The sequence below is a fragment of the Oryctolagus cuniculus genome, chromosome 14 (assembly GCF_964237555.1).
Source record: "Oryctolagus cuniculus chromosome 14, mOryCun1.1, whole genome shotgun sequence".
NCBI classification, from domain to species: Eukaryota; Metazoa; Chordata; class Mammalia; order Lagomorpha; family Leporidae; genus Oryctolagus; species Oryctolagus cuniculus.
The window spans coordinates 21,366,434-21,385,379 of record NC_091445.1 but is presented as its reverse complement, the minus strand read 5'-3'; the positions used below and the strand labels follow the sequence as shown (position 1 = coordinate 21,385,379).

Genomic DNA, 18,946 nt, shown 5'->3' with positions numbered 1-18,946 from the left:
TCATACCACAAACCAAGATGGACTAAATGCAGATGGGGTCTGGGGACCAGAATCAGTGAGGGACTGACCACAGGTAGTATTTATAGCATGGCTAGCTTTAAGGAATTACAGAAACCCAATTTCAGAAACCTTTACAGTAGTATCTAGGGAGAATATTCTGATGCTGAGGATGCCTAGACTGAGGTAAAAATTCAGGAAGTTCACATGTGTATGTGTGCTCCATACGGTCAGAAGGACATTTTAGTCAATGACAGAGGGAATGTATATACATATGTGGTCCTGTAAGATTACAATGGAGCCGTAAAGTCCTTATTGCCCAGTGATACTGCAGCTGGCATAATGTTCTAGTATAACATATTACATGGTTGGGATGATTCTTGTGTGAACAAACCTAAACCATCGTAGAACAGTATGTATAGCAAGTATGAGGGTCCTCCAAAAAGTTCAGGGAAAAACTGGATTAAGTTTATTTTAGTGCAAAAACATTTTGAAACTCTGACATGATAGTTTTTTTTCTTGTAACTGTATTTTCCATGAAATTTTTGAAGACCTCTTTAATTATGTATAGTACATAATACTTGGTAATGATAAGAAAGGACTATGCTACTGGTTTATGCATTTCCTATATTATTTATTGTTGTATAGAGACTATTCTGCTACTGAAGAAGTTTACTACAACACAGAATGCTGTGTTTTCCTGGCAGCAGCCTCATTCATCTTGTGTTTGCTGTATCTCTTGATTGCATCATTTTCTCCTGTGCTTGATTTAACCTCATGTTTGTGTGAGTACACTCCAGGCTTTTCGCACAGCAGAATTGGCTAATGAGTCATTTTTCAGAACACATTCTCATCCTTAAGTGTCACATGGCTGTGTACACAGGACAACACAATCGGCTGGATGGTAATTACCTGAGGCCTACTGAAGATCAATGAAAACTTGAGTGCTATTAACTAACAAATGAAAACTCACTTTCGTAGCTCACAAAGACACTCTTACCTCCTGCCCTGGGAAAACCCAAGTCTGAGCAACAAAATCAAGACTTAGTCATCGAGAGTGTTCAAAAACAATTGAAGCCAAGTTTGCTCTCTCATTGGGAACTTGGGGTCCTGACATATGGGGTGGGAACAGCTGGGTGGATGCCTCTGAAGATTTTTTGGTTCCCAAGACTCCTCTGAACTCTTGGAGCCTGCAGAGAGGTTGCCCACCTTTCCTGCTAAAAGCCAGTACTCCTTGCACACTGCAGAGCTTTCCTGAAGAAGGAAAATGCCTACAAAACAATAAGTAGGGGGGCCGGCGCTGTGATGCAGCGGGTTAAAGCCCTGGCCTGAAGCGTTGGCATCCCAAATGGGCACCAGTTCTTGTCCTGGCTGCTCCTCTTCCAATCTAGCTTTCTGCTATGGCCTGGGAAAGCAGTGGAAGATGGCCCAAGTCCTTGGACTCCTGCACCCGCATGGGAGACCCGGAGGAAACTTCTGGCTCCTGGCTTCGGATTGGCGCAGCTCTGCCCCATTGCAGCAGATTGGAGAGTGAACCATCGGATGAAACTCTCTCTCTCTGCCTTTCCTCTCTCTATGTAACTGACTTTCAAATAAATAAATAAATAAATATTTAAAAAAAAAAGTATAAGATGGCCCAAGTCCTTGGGCCCCTGCACCCACGAGGGAGACCTGGAAGAAACTCCTGGCTTTGGATCAGCGCAGCTCCAGCCGTTGCAGCCATCTGGGGAATGAACCAGCGGATGGAAGATCTCTCTCTGTCTCTACCTCTCTGTTTAACTCTTTCAAATAAATAAAATAAATCTTTAAAAAGAAAACAAGTAGGATCAGGTCACGTGGGAATGGGTGAGGCTTGATCTACACCCACAAGCTACTATATAAATAGGTATAGGTAGGAAGCAGGAAAGTCTGTGGCAACAGATTTTGTGGGTGCTTGATCAAGAGGACTGAAATATAAGCCTGACACAGGTAAGCTTACTCATCTGGAGGCATTCTTAGGATACTCGATTTAACACCTTGGGAAGGATCCCAGGGGATGGTTCATGCCTGAACTGACGAAGGCAGACATTGGAGGTTAAAAGGTCCAAGGAAGTGGGGAGGCTGCAGTGAATAGACTACGTGAGGCCAGAAGATTATGTTCCTTGGAAAGGCCCATTTAAAGAGGCCAGTGAGAACACACTGATCAGAGAGGGCCCAGCCCCACTGGTAAGTTCCCTGCTAGTTCGCCTCTGTCGGCTGGGGCTATCAGAAGGCAACACTGTCACAGAGTGTGTGGCTTATCTATGGCAATGGCAATCATGGGACACAGCAGCGTATTAAATGCCATGATGCAGGGTTTATTGCCAGAAGCTGGGGGGTTGGGGGTTCACCAATACCATGACTAGCAAAACCTGAGTGACAGCTACTGGGACTTGTGTAGATGATTAATGGAACTCAAGGTCCCTGGGGACATACTAGATGTGCAGGAAACAAGGGTACAGCCTTATACATACAACTAAAGCTAGCAAGAATGAATGAGGAGACTGTGGGTGGTTACCACAATACAAGTGTCACGATTCTTCACCCAGCTGCCAGAGCTAAGCCAATTTCAAACCTTGAACTTGTTGACAACAGGAGTGCCTAGGTCTCAAGGTAAGAAACCTACAACACTTGGGCAAGAATATACTGTGATACTTCTTGTAGTCTTCCCCTAAAAGGACCATTTTCTCATGTAACTGTAGGCTGGGAAAGGAGGCACAGCCAGACAAGTTAGGAAAATTAGATACAGGGTCTGAGCTGACATGGATACCGGCATACCTAAATGGTTACTTTGGCTTATATGAGAGCCAGGTAAAAACTTTAGTCCTGGTCAAATCCTGGCCTACAATGAGTACACTGTGTCTATAGAAACAGCTGGTGTTCATTTCTCAGTCCCTGAAGGTTGCTTTTGGCATTGACAGAGTAATCCCTATATTGGATTTTAGCTCCTGAAGCTATTACAATGTGGAAGGCTAAGAAACCTTGACAACCGAGCCCCAGCTCACTTCAGACAAGAGTAAACCAAAAGCAAAATATTTTTGTGAAGATGGAGATTAGTGCCATTCTTATAGTCGAAGAGGCTGCCTGGGTGTTGGGTGCCTGGGTCTTATCTGCAATGAATTCACCTGTCTGCCCACCACAAAATCTAGATGAATCCAGGACACTGACCATGGACTACTGCAAGCCCAACCAAATGGTGACTCTGATGGCAGTTTCCAGACTCAACTTGGATCTGTAGTAGAGTACTTCTGTGTGACCACACACATGGATGCAGGGAAGCGAACTGGGCTCAGAACCTCCCCAATGTTTATGCTATCCCCTGCCTACTCTTCTATAGTTGTCTCATCCCCTTCTCACACACCTGAATGCTTTTAGCAACTTGTTGTTAGAGACTGAATGTTCGAGTACTCCCCAAATTCACATGCTGAAATCCTACCCCTCAATGGGTTTCAGATGTGGGGCCTTTGAGAGGTGATTGTGCTTAGATTTGGTGATGAGGGCAGAGCCCCCATGGGATTAGTGCCATTCTTAGAATCCAAGAAACTTTTCTTTCTGCTCTCTACTACGTGAGACACAACAGGAACCTGGCAGCCAGAGAGCCAGAAGAGGGCTCTCATGAGAACTTGACCATGCCTACATCCTGACCTTAAACTTTCAGCTTCCAAATCTGTAAAAAAATAAATTTCTGTGGTTTATAAGCCAAGCAGTCTATGGCAATTTCTTATAGCAGCCTGAACAAAGGTGCTGTCTTTCCACTTTTCAAAGGTATGTAACCAAATTTTCATAGAAACAACTGTTTGCCTTCTTAGTTCATCAGTTCACATTATTTTTCTCAATGAAACAATTGCAGTAATGTGCAAGTAGCATAAACAGGCCAAGAACAAACACAATAATCCCTTACAAGTCATAACTCATTTGATAGGAATGAAAATGCATTTGTACCAGCATAGCCTACCACCTGCAAACACTCAGGGGCTAAGCACGCCAATGAAGTAGTCAGTGTGCCTGACAGATGGCATAGAGAGAGCCAGTTATTCACTCAGCTGTGAGCACACACACACCCAGAAAGAACATGCATCTCCTCCTCCCGAGTACTGTGTGTGTGTGTGTGTGTGAGTGTGTGTGTTGGGGGGGTTGGAAGAATGGAGGGTGGAGTAGGAAAATTTTTGCTCTTTTCAACAGTAAATAGATATGACTTTATCATATGTCTGCCTCCAAATCACTACTGGTCCCCACCGCCTTTCAGACAAAAGTTAAAAACTCTTAAGACCCTTCCATATCTTGGGGCCTCTCTGCCTTTTCTGTCATATTTCTATCTGTGCCATTTCCCCCCCACCCCAACCTTCTTTGAATGCCAAAGCAGAAGACTCCATGCCTTTTCACTTACCCATGATTTTCCCATTCAGTCTGGAATGGATTTTCTCTCTCTCTCTCTCTCTCTTTTTTTTTTTTCCCAGGGTAACTCCACACATGAGAGCAAAAAGGGCACCAACAAGACGGGGCAATGGGAAAACACATGCAAACTTGCCTTTGGTCCTTCCACTAATCAGGGATCCAGTGGATTCCTCACCTCTCTGATCTCAGTCCTCAACACTTGGTGGGTACTTTAAAAATCTTAAAATTTTCACATACTGCTGACATGGATTATATACCACATGTACTGTATGGTTGTCTATTATTGTTTCTAATTCTGTCTTCAATCTTAGTCACCATTAATATGAGGGTAATTCAAAAAGTTTGTGGAAATGGAACTAAAAGATGTTTATTTCAGTGCAAAATATTTCTGGAATCGATGCATAGTTTTTTAAAAATAATATGCATTTTCCACAAACTCTCTGAAGAGCCCTCAGACTTACAGAAACTCTGTGTACATTACAAATTTGCCTTTCTTTCTGGCAGCAAATTCCAGACTGCATGGTGAATGGATACAGGCTGGATTTCTGTCTCTACTTTCCACTCATACAGGCATTTTTGCATAGTGAAAAATTATTCAATGTGTTTCCAACTATTTGTTCTGTATAAAAATTAAGTGGTCATAGAGGACACTGAATACGTCAGATGGCATTTGAAATCTGGATGAGAAAGGATGTGAAATGGATTTGGAGTTAAGCATCAAACTTCTGCTGGAATTTTAAGCACAGTGAGTATGAGAGCACTGTGAAAATCAATTGGGGAGTATTACATTTGCTACACATAGAAACAGTAAAGTCTTTTATAAGTGGAATATGGGGATATAATGTTACTTAGGGAAAGTGTATTATCAGTGACAATTTAAGAAAAGAAAAACTGACTTTTACATTAGAAATAGGCTATAATGATCAAATCATGTATAAAATGTCCATTTTGTATTAAGAAATCTATCTTAAGGAAAAAAAAATTCTGCATTTTTGTTGTTGTTCAATACTTTTGTAGCATACTACATACATTTAAAAGATTAGTCACTGGGTACTTAAAAAAAAACTTCAAACTTCTTACCCTTTAAGATCCTGCCTTTGCTTCTGTCTACTCCTAATTTCTGTGCCTGTATTAGACATTCTGTACATCTAGAACACCAGACCTACTATTTTCATATGTAAAATGCCTATATTGACATAAACTTAGATAGCTTTAAAATTGACTAATTTAAAAATTTTAAACATCATCAAGCTTTAAAAAAAACTCACTTAAAATATACAGTTAAGAAGTCAACTGGTTTTCAAACACAAATTTTTTTAAAGATTTATTTATTTATTTATTTGAAAGATAGAGTGACAAAAAGAGAGAGAGAGAAGAGAGAGAGATAGAGATCTTCCATCTGCTGGTTCACTCCCCAAAAGGGTACAATGGCTGGGGTTGGGCCAGGTCAAAGCCAGAAGTCCAGAACGTAGGGACCCAAGTACTTGGGTCATTTTCTACTGTTTTCCCAGGCACATCAGCAAGGAGCTGGATTGGAGGTTGAGCAGCCAGGACTTGAATCGATGTTTGTATGGGATGCCGGCGTCCCAGGTGAAGGCTTAATGTGTTACACCACAGTGCCAGCCTCAGTTAAAAAAACTTTTAAATTTATTTTTGTTTACTTGAAAGATAGGTAGGTAGAGCCCATCTGCTGGTTCATTTCCCAAATTCCCAAAATATCCAATGCTGAGCCAGGCCAAAGTTGAGAGCGGGGAACTTTTTTTTTTTTTTTTAAGATTTTATTTATTTATTTGAGAGATAAAGTTACAGACAGTGAGAGGGAGAAACAGAGAGAAAGGTCTTCCATCCTTTGGCTCACACCCCAAATGGCCACAATGGCCAGAGCTTTGCCAAAGCCAGGAGCCAGGAGCTTCCTCCAGGTCTCCCATGTGGGTGCAGGGGCCCAAGGAGTTGGGCCTTCTACTGCTTTCCCAAACCATAGTAGAGAGCTGGATTGGAAGAGGAGTAGCGGGGACTAGAACCGGTGCCCATATGGGATGCTGGTGCCGCAGGTGGAGGATTAACCTATTGCACCACCCATGCTGGCCTGAGAGCTGGGAACTCAATCAAGGTCTCCCACCTTGGTGGCAGGGACCCAAGGACTCGAGCACCTCCACTTGCTGCCTGCACCGATGCACATGTCCCATAAGCTGGAATCAGAGGCAGAGTCAGGACTTGGATTCAGGCACTCCAATACGGATGTAGGCATCCCAAGTGATACCTTCACTGCTGCCCCAAATGCCTGGCCTCGAAGGCTTACGGTGAAACAGAACAGCATGGGCCTCATCGCTCCTCTCCCCATCTCTGCCTCCTACTTCCCAGAAGCTAATACTTTTCAGCTACTTAACACTGTTTCTTTTAGCAGCAAATTCCAGTTTTCTAAATAATAAATATTAACAGCTATCTCACTCACATATTTTATACATCTCTCTTAAGTTCTTGTTAAGAGATAGAATGATTTATTAGGATTCCAATTCCACTTGGTCTAAGTAATAAGCACTGAACTAATTTCCACAATTTGGAAGCACAAAATTTATGATAAGCCTCAAAGTCAGCTTGGCCCCACAGCTCCAGCTCCATTTCTCTGGGGCTCCCTTTGCTTTCTTCCCTACTGTGTGATGTCTTCATCCTTAGATTGCTTCTCTTGTGGGAGCAAAGGAGTGCACTAACAGTTCTTGGTTTCACAGTCACATACTCAACATCGAGAGGAACACGGGAGGCTCTCTCTATTATCTTCTACATTCAGATAATGAGGGGTTGGCACTGTGGCATAGAGAGTAAATCTGCTGCCTGCTGTGCCAGCATCCCATTTGGGTGCTGGTTTGAATCCCAGCTGCTCCACGCCCCATCCAGCTCCCTGCTATGGCCTGGGAAAGCAGTACAAGATGGCCCAAGTGCTTAGGCCTCTGAACTTATGTGCAAAATTGCAAAACCCAGAGGAAGCTCCTGGCTCCTAGCTTTGGACAAACCCAGCTCCGGCTGTTGTGGCCATTTGGGGAGTGAACCAGCAGATAGATCTCTCTCTCTCACTGCCTCTGCCTCTCTGTAACTATGCCTTTCAAATAAATAAATCTTTAAAAAAATTAAAAATAAACAGATAAGGAAACCTCTTTCACTTAAGTCCTAAAAAAATGTCTCATAGTTCTTTACTCCAAATTGGGTCATTTGCCCATTCCTTGACTATCCTCTATGGCCTAGAGAATGAATTCATTAGCTTGGATTGTGCCCACTCATGCATTTACTAGAGTGGCAAGGGGAATGGGATTATACTAACCAAGGTAGACTACTGAGGCTGACCTCTAAAACTGGACTAGGTGGCCAATGTGCAATGTGGTAAAGATGGAACGGGTTTTGAAACAACAATGCCAACTTAGAACACTAATTCCAACACAACCACTCTAATAGAATTACCATCAAGATATTTACTGACATCAGTAATGGTACTTACTTCAAGACAACCATGAAAAAAGATAGCAATGGGGTACTATGGCTCTATTTCTATTCTGTACATATTTTTATGATTCACTGATACATGTATTTTAAGTATTTCCTTAACATTTAAAATATTTCACCGTGTCAGCTTACCTGAGGGTTTACCTGCTAGCAAGTGAGAAGACAACAGACAGGTAAAATAAGGGAACTGTAGATAATGGTCATTACCATACAGGAAATAAATAACTAGGCCTCCTTGGATGATATTGTGAAGAAGGCCTCCAGAAGTGATGTCTGGCTGAGTCCCAAAGGATGACAAGTAGCCCCCTGTGAGAAGAGCTAGGAGAAGCATTCCAGGCACAGAAACAACCAGCACAGATCCCACAAGTGGAAAAGACTTTGGCAGGCTTGCAGACAGAAAGGAGGCCAACTGGCTAGAACATGAGTAGGGGAAGAAGAATGGGGATTGGACTAGTAAAGTGAGATCACGCAGGCTCTTGCAAGACTCAATGGGAAGGAGGCTGGATTTTGCTGAAAGGCTGTTAAGCACTCAAGCAACATGATTTATGTTTGCAAAGACCCTTTCTTATTCCTGTGTTGAGGGCCAGGTGGGGAGGTGGGCACAGCAGAAAAGGAGTATACAGGCAGGAGGGAGGGTTCATTGCCATTCTCCTCATGCAGTTAGACTGGACTGTAATTTTTGTTCAGTGGTATTTGGTTTATTTAGTTTGAAAGGCAAAGTTACAGAGAGATGGAGAGACAGAGAGAGATTAAGACATCGACTTTCCATCTACTGGTTCACTCCCCAGATGGCCAGGCCAAAGCCAAGAGCCAGGAGCTCCCATTCTGCCGTCTTCCGCTGCCTTTCCCAGGCCATTGGCAAGCAGCTGGATTGGAAGTGCAGCAGGCATGACATAAACTGGCACCCACATGGGATGCTGGCATCACATGCGGTGGTGGCTTTATATGCTATGCCACAGTACACCTTATAGTATTTTTAAAAAGAAGTGTGGGGGCAGGCACTATGAAGTAGCGGGTAAAGCTGTCACCTGCAGTGCCAGCATCCCTTATGGGTGCCGGTTCCAGTCCTGGCTGCTCCACTTCCAATCCATCTCTCTGCCATGGCTTGGGAAAGCAGTAGAATATGGCCCAAGTCCTTGGGCCCCTGCACCCGCATGGGAGACCCAGAGGAAGCTCCTGGCTCCTGGCTTTGGATTGGCACAGCTCTGGCCATTGTGGTCATCTGGGGAGTGAACCAGTGGATCAAAGACCTTTCTCTCTCTCTCTCTGCCTCTCTGTAACTCTGCCATTCAAATAAATAAACCTTAAAAAAAAGTGTGAACAGTTTTCCAAATGTCTAAATACCCACAGAAGGATTTTAAAAAGTTCATGGAAAGTGGAATTAAAAGGTAAGCTTATTTTGGTGCAAATTTTAAAAAATAATTTTTATTTATTTGAAAGGCTGAATTACAGAAGGAGAGGGAGAAACAGAGAAAAGAGAGATCTTTCATCCACTGCTTCACTCCCCAAATGGCCACAACAGCCAGGGCTGGGCCAGGCTAAAATCAGGAACCTGGAACTCCATCTGGATTACCCATGTGGGTGTCAGGAACCCAATTATTTGGACCATCATCCATTGCTTTCTCAGGCATATTAACTGGAATTGGATGGGAAGCAGAGCAGCTGGGACTAGAACCAAGGCTCATATGGGATGCCAGCACTGCAGGTAGCTGCTTAACTCACTGCACCACCATGCCAGCCCCAGCTGCAAAAAAGTTTTTTTTTAATCTATGCAGTTATATTTTTAAAGAATTTTTTATTTATTTACTTGAAAGTCAGAATTACACAAAGAGAAGAGAGGCAGAGAGGCAGAGAGAGAGAGAGAGAGTGAGAGAGGGAGAGGTCTTCCATCTGATGGTTGACTCCCTAATTGGCCACAACAGTTGGAGCTGGGCTGATCTGAAGCCAGGAGCCAGGAGTTTCTTCTGGGTCTCCCACGCCAGTGCAGGGGCCCAAGGACTTGGGCCATCTTCTACTGCTTTCCCAGGCCATAGCAGAGAGCTGGATTGGAAGTGGAGCAGCCAGGTCTCGAACAGGCGCCCATATAGGATGCTGGAGCTGCTGGCCAGGGCGTTAACCCCCTGCACCACAGCGCTGGCCCCTATGCACTTATTTTATAGTATACATTTTTCATGAACTTTTTTGAAAATTCTTCATGTTCTTTTAATGTACATATTGTCATTTAAAACAGATGTTGATTTAACTACGAAGTCCTACAGAACATTGAACTTGCACTTATTTTCTTTTTCTTTCAACAATACATTTTTTTTGTTGTTAATTACCTTTGATGAACTATGTAGGGTTATCTTCCCTCTCCTCTGGAAGTTTTGTTTGTGATATATCTGAGCTGTTTCACACAAGTCTTGCTTTCATTTCTCTAATTAAAGTGATATTAATACCAAGCAGAGAAAAAGGAAGGTTAACAAAAAATAAGAAGTCATAAAATGAAATTAATTTAAATCTGAAAACAATGCACTCATGCCTATTACAGCTACTACAATAAGTCTCCAACTACTGCAAATTTCAGATGTCAAAAATTAAGATCTGTGAAGAACTTCAAACATGGGTAGAAAAGCTTACAGCCAAGTGAGTATTGTTATTTTCTTGGCATTGATACAAAAATATGTAAAAAAGAAATGGATGAAAAATTAGTACATGAGTGCTCAGAAAATCCATTATTGCTATTCTCCAGGTACACCTGTATTTTTTTAGTTCTCTGTGTGACAAACCATCTCCCACCTCAGGGTCTTTTCATTTCCCTTCCTTCCTGCTCTTCCTATTTTCTTCCCATGTTAGGCTCCTTCTCATCCTCCACATACAGCTCAAGGAGCCTTCTCTGATCCCCCTGCTGCTCATCCCCATCAAGGATGTCTCTCTCAACTCCCTGGCATTACCCCCAGACTTTCCCTTACAGAGCCCATCCTAATTTGCAATTTTATTTCCTCACTCATCTGTTCATCTGTTTCTCTCCTCCCATCCTTCAAATGAGAATGTCAGCCCAAAATGAGAGAAACCCTTGTTTATCAACATTGTTTTCCTAGTACCCAGCCTGAGGACAGGCATATAGAAAGCATCTAAGAAATACCTGAATTAACACTGCGATCTATGGACTAAACATCAATGTAACTAGCTCAACTAGAGCATATCCACCAGACACTGGGATGGTACATAATTCCCCTTTGAAATCTTGTAAGGTAGGAGTCAATTGATTCACTTCCAAGCCAGTTATTAGAAAATTTGGCTACACTGTTTGAATTCCCCTTCATAGAGTTCTTCAGGGGCACTGTAGAGATACTGAGCTTCTTGGGGATTAAGGGTACTCACTTGTGGCTGGTGCAGATTCCTTTGTCTCGGAGAGTGGGAGGGATTGAGATGGTCTGTGGTCTGGGGCTACTGCAGACTTCGGGGGAGGGGGGTTTTATGGCATGCAAGTGCTCCACTGTGGAAGGTTGCCTGCCAATTTTCTCTTAGGGGGATTCCTTTTGTATTTAGCTAATGCTAAAGACTTTAGTGGGTCAGGTTTCTTCTCAAGTTGTCAATCCTGCATTCTGTTTCTTAGCAACAGCTGGAACTCTGTCCACCCACATTGTTCTCTGTTTTAGCCTCAAAGCAAACAAGAGAATAAGTGGGCAGGATAGCTTGTCTTTCGTGACATCCCTATACACATAGTACATTCCAATCCTATTGGCGACTGATAAACAATGTGAGGTATCATCGTATTTGTGTGATGGCGAGTGTTTTAGAGGAAGCTGAGGGACTGGAGTTCCTTAATGTCACTTGCTCTTCCTTGAGAATTCTATTCCATTGCTAAGATTTCACTTTCTGGTATTCAGTGTAAAATCCTTAGTGTCAGAAACAATGTGGCAGGCAATTCAGCACATCTCTGTAATTTCTTGGTCTGGCCTTACCTTCCTAGACTATAGGCTGTAAGTAGCCCTGGCTTCCAGTAATTTTGTCAAGTTTGCTAAATTTGTAGTAAACAGCTAAATTTGCTGCAACCTACTTTCATCTGGCAACCTTACTTAGAATGCCTCTCTTGCGATGCATTTTTGAAACTTCATGGAACAGTAACCAATGTAATTTATATGTTTAATATTTGGTCACCAAGTTCTCTCGTGCACTATGCAGTGACTGTACAGCCTTGGTTCAAACATGCTTGGAGAAAGCCTTGAGCAAAAGTCTCATACTGCATAATCCAAGCTAAATTTCCCTCTGATGGTGAAAGTCTGTATCACTCCCTCCTTCAACATCATTCAGACAGCTCTAATTTCTGAGCTTTGTTATTTGCAACCCCACTCATAGTCTTACTAGGGCAAGCTTTCAGCTGCAACTGGCTGAAATTCACTCAGGTTAGCTTAAGTAAAGACAAATTTTATTACAAGCATAAATTAGGATAAATAATTAAAAGAGTGGGAGCAGACTCAACCTTCTCCAGAGACTGAGATCAAGAACTGGAAAGCTATCAGGAACCCAGACAGCTATAACATCTGTGCCTGATTTGTCAGCGTGCCCTCATGACGCACAGACTCTGGAGTCAAACTCCTGGGCTGGACTCAGCTTCCACATTTACTCAAACAAGCTTCTCAGCATGCTTACCTGTGACACAGGCATGACAGCGCCATCTTTGTAAGGGTTACGGCATGCAGAACATTGAGTGATGCAGCCAGCGATCTGAGACTGTCCTCATTCCACAGCACAATTCTTGGATTCACCACATGCTGTTTGCTACCAAACAAGGCAGCCCTGGCCTAACTTTATATTTTCTCAGTTCAAATGATCAGCAAGTTGACAAGATTCTTTCAATCTTAATTGTAAATTCTTAGGACAATCTGATTCACACAGGATCCAGCTGTTCATCCTAGGTAAAGCCAGCAGTGTCAGGTCACCTAACATACACATAGCTGAAGGGACCCAACCCAGAATGCAGTAGACATTTCTCAGTGGTCATGAATCATGGCTACTAGCTGAAAAGAAGTTGTCTGTACATCTCTCAACTCACTGATCTTCTGTTCTTCCACAGTCACAAAAAGTCCCACTAAGTGACTTACTCAGTGCCATGTAGCCAGTGGTTCATGAAGCTGTGGTTCAAACCCAGGTCTGACTCCATATCCAACATAGGATAAATGCATTAGAGTTGTTCATATTTATTGAGAATATGAGGTGGTTGACCCTGTATTTAACCAAGCACCTGAGGCAAAATACTTCAAGAAGATAACAAATGCCTTTCCTTTATTTATTGTTAATATTAAACTCAAATGTGCATCACAGTGAACTTTCATGCATGTACATGAGTGTAACTACCATGCAGACCATGATATGGAATATTCCTAATGCTTCAGAAGGCTCACTGTGCCCTCTCCAAATTGATACAGGTAACTATTGCCCTGATTTTGACTTCTGTCACAATCAATTAGTTTTGCTTGTTCTTGAATTTCACATAAATTGAGTGCTGCAGTATGAATTTCTCTTTCAACTATTTCACTCAACACCATGCGTGTGAGATTCAACCATGTCTTGTGTGTATTAGTTTCTTTTTTATTGCTGGGTAGTACTCTGTTATATACATATGCTTCATTTTGTTCCACTTTGGGTCCTGAATCAAACTGCCATGAACATCTTTATACAAGACATCCTTTATACAAGAACATTCTTTATATAAGACTTTCAGTAGACACTCATTTCTCTTGCAGATACACTCAGCAGTGAAACTGCTGCACTATAAGGTAGGTATAAGTTCTGTCACAATGGATACTGTTCACCAATTCTGCAAAGTGGTTAAACCCCTACTGGCAATAAATGTTTTAGTTTATTTAGTTATAATAAATATAGTTGTACTATATTTATTTTTTAATGAGGAAGAAATCACCGTCATGAGTCTATGATGATAATTATATTTCTTAGTTCAGAAAAGCTATTTCATTTCAGGCTTTTTTGTTGCTGGTTCTAAGCAAGGGTGAGTTTAGGCTAAGTTATAAGGTATAGTAGATTCTGTCATTAGCACCCTTATCAAACCACTAACTGCACCCCTGTTAAGATTTCAGTAAAAATACTATCTAGCTTGCTATCCTTATAGCCCCTGATAGAGGCTCTTGGTCACTCGGAGCCAGACAGTTCTTTGCTGTAGGGAGGAGGGAGCTGTCCAGTGCACTGTAGTTTTAGCAATATCCCAGATTTCATTTTTTTTTTCCAGATCTCAAATTATTCCGTTCATCAGCAGTACCAACTCCTTGAACCCATCCATTTGTGACAATTACAAATGCTTTCAGATTTTGCCAATGTCCTTCCTCTATGAGGTAAACCCTTCTCCATCAACTGCCATGAAGAACCACTGTTCTTATTATAAGAACCACTGTGCTATAAGCAAGTGTTCTGGTCTCTCCACACTTCAGCTAAATAAAATGTCACATGAGTCAATGCAGTTTAACAGGATGATGTCAAGGTTTCTTCAACACTAATGGTAGGCACATTAGAATCACCTTGGGGAGCTTTTAAATAAATCATATGCCAAGGCCCTACCTCCGAGCCTTGAGTGCAGCTAGAGCATTTTTATTGTAAAGCACCTGAGATTATTCTAAATTTGGGCATAGTTAAGAACTACCATCTAAACATATTACTCTTCCTAAGAACATGCTTTGAAACAGATTTCTACCAATGACTTTTCAAACAGTTGCAAATGAAGAGGCACACATTTGGAGAACAGGGCACCCTCAGAAATTCTTTAAATCACACTAAAGGGACCATATAGAGCCCACAATGATAAAGAGTGGTATTTTTATGGTTCAGTTTCTGATTGAAAGAAAAAAATGCTTTTCTGCAAGTCAGACTTAAAATATTCTTGTATTCACTGTTTCAGAATGATTAGTATGTGCTAATCCTTCCAGCTAATTCTCATACCTAATTCTCCTCCCATATATTTAACCTCTTTCTCAAAAGAATATTTCCCGGCCAGCGCTGCAGCTCAATAGGCTAATCGTCTGCCTGCAGCCCCGGCACACGGGGTTCTAGTCCTGGTTGGGGCTCCTGATTCTGTCCCGGTTGCTCCTCTTGCAGTCCAGCTCTCTGCTGTGGCCCGGGAAGGCAGTGGAGGATGGCCCAAGTGCTTGGGCCCTGTACCCGCATGGGAGACCAAGAGGAAGCACCTGGCTCCTGGCTTCGGATCGGAGCAGTGCACTGGCCATAGCAGCCATTTGCGGGGTGAACCAACGGAAAGGAAGACCTTTCTCTTTGTCTGTCTCTCTGTCTAAATCTGCTTGTCAAAAAAAAAAAAAAAAAAAAAAAAAAAAAAAAAAAAAGAAAAGAAAAGAAAGAAAGAAAAAGAAAAAGAAAAATGCAATGGAGTGCTGGCACTGGGGTGTAGCGGGTAAAGCCACTGCCTGCAGTGCCAGCATCCCATAAGGGCGCCGGTTGGAGTCCCGGCTGCTCCACTTCCAATCCAGCTCTCTGCTGTGGCCTGGGAAATCAGTAGAAGATGGCCCAAGTCCTTGAGCCCCTGCACCCGAGTGGGAGACCCGGAAGAAGCTCCTGGCTTCGGATCGGTGCAGTTCCGGCTGTTGCCAATTTGGGGAGTGAAAACAGCAGACAGAAGACTTCTTTCTGCCTCTGCCTCTCTGTAATTCTCTGCTCTTCAAATAAATCAATCTTTAAAAAAAAAAAAAAAATGCAGGGCCGCGGCTCACTAGGCTAATCCTCCGCCTTGTGGCACTAGCACACAGTGTTCTAGTCCCGGTCGGGGCACCAGATTCTGTCCCGGTTGCCCCTCTTCCAGGCCAGCTCTCTCTGCTGTGGCCAGGGAGTGCAGTGGAGGATGGCCCAAGTGCTTGGGCCCTGCACCCCATGGGAGACCAGGAGAAGCACCTGGCTCCTGCCATTGGATCAGCGCAGTGCGCCGGCTGCAGCGCGCCAGCCGCGGCGGCCATTGGAGGGTGAACCAACGGCAAAGGAAGGCCTTTCTCTCTGTCTCTCTCTCACTGTCCACTCTGCCTGTCAAAAAAAAAAAAAAAAAAAAAGCAATGGAAGTAGTGTTTACAGGATGCTCAATTCCATGCCTGAAAAGGGAGGTCAGAGAGGTGCCTGACAAGTCTCATGGAGTGTCAGTACAACTGTGTTAGACAATTCTAGACCAATCCATAAGACAGATGGGATGTATCACAGGTTGACTCAGCAACACCTCAGTGGCCTAAATGTCTGTCTGTCTAGTGTCAAGTGTCTGCCAGGCCTGATGGAAGGCAGTGCCAAGGGTCAGACTGTGAAACAATATGTAATTAAAGTATTAGGTATGTATAATATATACAGACATGTATGTATGTTCAGATATATTCACGTACAGAAGCATATGTGGCACAAAAAGACTGATTTCAATTTGAAGGTAACCCAAAGGGATGAGCTCAAGGGAAAGATGTACAGAAAACAGATGCTTGAACTAAAAACAAAGAGGAAGGGAGTTGGACACAAACTTTCTGGGGAAATTCAAATTCAAATGTATGGCATTAAGACAAGCAGTTAATGAAGGATTAGAGCAAGGGAATGGGGGTGATAATAGTGTCAATGCACCGATCTGCCAGTAGTCTTTTAAAAAATAAAGAACAAGACAGAGCGAGAAAGGAAGAAAAAGCTTCCATCCACTGGTTCACTCTCCAAATGGCCAGGGCTGAAGTTGGAAGCCAGGAATACTATCCAGGCCTCCCATACATGTGTGGCAGGGACTCAGTTACTTGAGTCATCATTCTGCTTCCCAGGTTCTGCATTAACAGCAAGTTGGAGTCAGGAGCTGGAGACAGAACTCAAATTTAGGCACTCTGATGTGAACCGTGGGTACCTTAATTGCTGGGTTAAATGTCCACTCTCAACTTGGTATGCTGAAGTCAGCTATTAAAACAACCATTTTTTTGCAGCTCAATTCACAATAGCTAGGTTATGGAATCAACCCAAATGCCCATCAACTGAGACTAGATAAAGAAATTATGGGATATGTACACCATGGAATTCTACACAGTGGTCAAACAAAAAAAAAAATGAAATTCGGTCGTTCGCAATAAAATGGATGAAACTGGATAACATCATACTTAGTGAAATAAGCTAGTCCCAAAAGGATAAATACCATATATTCTCCTTGACCTGTAATAACTAATAGAGCACCTAGAAGGCAATCCTTAGAAGTGAAATTGACACTTTCAGAAGCAATGACTTTGAACAGCTCTTGGCTCACCTGTTGAGAAAGTTTTTTTTTCATACTATTTGTTGAACTCTTAACATAGTTAATCATATGTGTATAAAGTTAATTGAAAATGGATCTTAGTAAAAAATAAGAATGGGAACAAGAGAGGGAGGAGCAAGAAGTGTGGGAGAAGGGTGTAAGGGCAGGTACAGTGGGAAGAATCACCATGTTCCTAAAGTTGTAATTATGAAATGTATGAAGTTTGTGTTCCTTGAAAAGTTTCTGGGGGAAAAAAATCAAACAAGTAATTTTTTTTCCTGTTCTGTGTGCACCCTTAATTTTGCAAGTAGGGGAAGTGGAATCTCTGTATGCAACTCCAAGCCGATTACATTTTATACATAGCTGTCCTTTCAGAACATATTTAAGAACATTACCCTTTGAAACTTATTTTGTGATTCATGCATTTATCAGTCCAAATGCAGATACAGGTGCTGGCACTGTGCTGCAGTGGGTTAAGCCACCACTTGCAATGCCAGTTTCCTGTACTGGAGTACAGTACGAGTTTTGGCTGCTCTGCTTCCAATCCAGCTCCCTGGTAATGTGCCTGGGAAGACAGTGGAAGATGGCTCAAGGATGTCTGACCCTGCCACCCACACGGGAAACACAGATGGAGTTCCAGGCTCCAGAGTCCTGGCTTCACCCTGGCCTAGCACTGGCTGTTGCGGTCACTTAAGGAGTGAGCCAGTGGATGTTTCTCCTTCCCTCCCTGTCATTCTGTCTTTCCAATAGATAAATATTTTTTCTTAAGTCCCCAAATACAGTAGCCCCTGCACCTACGTTGGAGACCTGGAAGAAGCTCCTGGCTTCTGGCTTAGGATCAGTTTAGCTCCAGCCATTGTGCCATTTAGGGAGTGAACCAGTGGATGGAAGACCTCTCTCTCTCTACCTCTCTGTAACTTTCATAGAAGTAAATCTTTTAAAAAATAATATTCTTTCCAAAGAATATGAACTTTTCCAAAAGAGAAAGTAAATAATAATAAAATTGTCCTCATGTTAACTTTGTGGGGATTCTGCTCTTCATATGTTTAGATTATTTGTCTATTATTTTTAGTACCAATTAAACAAAGCAGGTAACAAATCCAAAAGTGGTTCTGGGTTACCTCTTGACTTTAAAAACAAACTGAACTGGCAAGATTGCTGCAATTTCTCACTCATTTGTATTTCTCCACATTAATAATCATTCCAGAATTGTGTGGAGTCATAAAGCATATTATGATTTTACTGAAAATAAAAATCACCAAGGTTCAATATTTTATTCCAAATTTGGCAAGATTACTTTTCTGCAAAAACTGTCACTAGGGCTCTGGCATGTGGAATACCACATTCGGTGGCACAATTAGTAGCTTAAAAAAGATTTGGCTTGTGCTTTCACAAAGCATGTAACACAGACTGTGCAGTAATTCTTTAAGACAGTGACAAAACGTAGTACAGTTGTAACACGATCTTATTATCTGAGTCATATTTCTGATTACAAAATTCTTTATCCACCATGGCTAGTTTTTCTGGGGCTTTAATTTTTTTATTTGCCACTCTATTCACACACACAAAAGGAAATCAGTGGCACAGGAAGGTCCTATCATTTCGACCTAATGTAGAGATTAATGATAAAGATTAGCACCGAGTTCATAATACTTTAGGGACCTCAGAAAGGGAGATTTCTAGGATTTTCTTATTCTTCACCACCCAGCATTACAGCTCTTCAATATTTCTAGGAAAAGAAGAGCTTGAGCACAGGTCACTTTTTACAAAGGATGGCAATGTTCCATTTTGTTTCACTGCTCAATAATCAGA

General features: G+C 42.3%; 1 long non-coding RNA gene across 1 annotated transcript in view; it reads right to left on the bottom strand.

Annotated features, from left to right (window-relative positions):
- Positions 1 to 10,318, bottom strand: part of LOC138845147 (uncharacterized) — a 52,499-nt gene extending 42,181 nt beyond the window's left edge. The window contains exon 1 of the long non-coding RNA XR_011381946.1: positions 10,224 to 10,318. This is a non-coding gene — a long non-coding RNA (uncharacterized lncRNA). The remainder of the gene's footprint in view (positions 1 to 10,223) is intronic.
- Between the last annotated feature and the right edge of the window lie 8,628 nt (positions 10,319 to 18,946).